At 43.8% G+C, this 2,739-nt stretch overlaps 2 non-coding genes across 2 annotated transcripts; both read right to left on the bottom strand.

Annotated features, from left to right (window-relative positions):
- Positions 1 to 440: 440 nt before the first annotated feature.
- LOC138526661 (small nucleolar RNA SNORD42) lies at positions 441 to 506 on the bottom strand. Its single transcript, XR_011283694.1, has one exon. It is a non-coding gene; the product is annotated as a small nucleolar RNA SNORD42 (small nucleolar RNA).
- A 350-nt stretch (positions 507 to 856) lies between these two features.
- LOC138526662 (small nucleolar RNA Z17) lies at positions 857 to 926 on the bottom strand. The gene has a single exon (XR_011283695.1). It is a non-coding gene; the product is annotated as a small nucleolar RNA Z17 (small nucleolar RNA).
- Positions 927 to 2,739: the final 1,813 nt, after the last annotated feature.

The following is a 2,739-nucleotide window of genomic DNA, read 5'->3' as shown; positions in this document are numbered from 1 at the left end:
ACTACTGGGACATCACAGTTTGCAGCGCAGCAAACTGGGCCGATGCATATCCTTCGGCCAGACACCATCACCTCTCGCCCTCCCTAGCTGCCATGGTGTGTATGGGGCCATTGCGTTGAACGTGGTGGGAGACTGGGACGGTTACATGTTCTAGTAAAAGGTGAAATGGGCTCTTGAGATGGAGGTCTGATTTCAACCTCCGGAGATGTAGTAATGAAGAGGAACGTTTTAACGGGATCATGAACACCTTGGATAATGCACACTGCAAATTAAACCAGCCAATAGAGGACCCTTCCAAAAATGCATACCATGTTCCTTGCATCGAATACATTATTGCAGCAGCTAAACGCATGGACGGCTCACCACGGGCGCTAAAAAACCTAAAGAAAAAGACAGTTAGCACTTTAACACCTTCTTAACTTCCCCATAAACATGCTTGCGTGCATCAGTGGTTCCTTTGAAACACCACTGTCATCAGATTGAATGAATTTTTCTATCATGTGCATTTAGCTATATAGTTAGAAAAAAAAAGCTTAGTATGGCCATTAGTCGAGATCACCTTTACTGTAGAACTAGCAAAACTACAGCGCCTCGATGCCCTTTGGTTGTTGCGCGCTATATAAGTGAAATAAATCAACATGATTTGTGTCCGATACCTTCGCCACGACTTGCGGTGTCTGGTGCTTGTTTGCCGCAATCTTCATGGCAGATTCGGCAATAAGCGGGAACGTTACCACAGCATAGAGGGCAAGTCTGGGAAGGTGAGAAAAAAACATATGCTGGATCTATATCAATTTTTAGCAAAAAGTACATTTAACAATGCTGTTCCTACAGAGTTCAGTCATTCGATTAGTTGAGTGCATCAGTAAGGAAAGTTGAAATCAAGGGGTTTCAGGCTTTGATCGCTATGAATAATCATTTGCACACCAAAATATTGCACACGAGCAGCGGCAAGTTGGCTGCACTATTTGGTGCCCAATCTACTTGTAAAATCATTCAGATGTTCGGGCCAAACAACGGCCGGCCGGTCATGTATTCTAAGCAACAATGTCGGTATCCGTTACAGCAGTGCCAGTAATTTAGAAGCCAACCATTGCGAGTAACACTGGCATGCTACTAGGCACGAAAACACTTGAGAACCACCATCCATACATACTTGTTCCGGGGGCAAACAGCGTTCCTATGATGCTTTGGTTCCCTTATCCTCCCTTTCTTCTGGCAACTGTGCATCCATCAAGGACAGCCTTCTTCCCTTTCCGAGACTTACACCTGCATCGGTGTTCACCAGATTTGATAAAAAAAAGAAGTGGAGTTAAAAATAGCACTTGTGCACAAATTAAACTGACCATATAATAGAGCGGTAACATGGAGAAGCCGCCATTGTGTTAATGTACAAGTGTCTTGCAGTATCATACATGATCACATTTCTGCTAGGATGTTCAAACCTGGTACTGCAAGGTCCAGTCTTGGGAGAATAGCATTCGGTTACTCTGGGTCAGGCATCTTGGTACAGACATGGCCCAGATGGGCCCATACCTGCCTAACCGCCGGAATTTTTCCAGAGAGACTGAAATTTCAAGCATTTCTCCGGGTCTCCGGAAAAGTTCCTTGAATCTCAGGAATTTTGAGATTCTTTCCGGTCCCGTCATATTCTCCACCTGATTGGCTGGTGCCGGTAGCCAATCAGGTGGAGAATATGACGGGACTCAGAAACGGCGTGACATGTTCGTGCCCACTGCATGCACCACTATAATAATAGTGCTTTCAATCCATGTTATGTTATGTTAACGGTACTTATATAGTGCACCGTCACCAACGGAATTGGTCCCCAGGCTCTCTGGAGGATCTGTAAATGGGAAAGGTGGAATGGGTTAGTAAGGTGAAGAGGGCGTAGGATAGTGGGAGGAGTGGTGTACTGTTGGCAGCTTCAACTCGGTAGACTTGAGCTTTGGCGCAAGTATTGGATCGGTGTCAGTCTGGGTGTGCTGTTGGTGCGGCTTATGTGTTGTTGCAGTGTGGTGAAGTGCGTGCAGCTGGCTGTGCGAGAGATGGTTGTGTGAGGTTTTTTTTAAGTATGCAGAGAGTTAGAGTTTATATTGGTTAATGGGTTATGTGACATTTAACATGCAAGCATTCACAATTCTATCTAAGTGTGGCACTTGCTGACCTTCACAATTCAGTCTGAGTGTGGCACTCACCAACCCTAACAATACCATCCAGATACCACACAGGCCAATGTTGATAATTCTATCAAAGTGCGGGACATACCAACATTCTCAATTCCTTTTAAGTGTAGTGCTTGGCAATCTTCATAATTCCGTCTATGTCCCCTTCCCTCCCATCAAACCCAAATACATTGTAACATGGCCAATTATACATTGTAACATGGCCAATTGGAAGCTGAAAAGAAACAATGCCTTCCTGAATACATCTCTCTGAGAAAATTCTGTATATAGATTCCAATAATCCTCTAACCCAGTCTTGCAAAAAAAGTTTAAAAAAAATAAATAAATTAAGGATTTTAGTTGATAATGCGTCAGCACTAGGGATAACACCAAGATAATATTGCTATAGAGTGACGCTTGCTAAACTAAAACAATCCCCTTCTTTACATGTCAGTGTGACTGTCTGCATGACAAAATGTTTAAAGTGTGCTTTCTTTTTGCATATGTTTAGGCATTTGGCATTGATGGGCCACCTGGTGGGCAAGTAACGATCCTATCAGTGCCAAACACCTAA

Source organism: Ambystoma mexicanum, chromosome 7p, assembly GCF_040938575.1.
Source record: "Ambystoma mexicanum isolate Mex_15411 chromosome 7p, UKY_AmexF1_1, whole genome shotgun sequence".
NCBI classification, from domain to species: Eukaryota; Metazoa; Chordata; class Amphibia; order Caudata; family Ambystomatidae; genus Ambystoma; species Ambystoma mexicanum.
The sequence above is the reverse complement of the archived record's forward strand: the minus strand, read 5'-3'. Positions and strand labels throughout refer to the sequence as shown.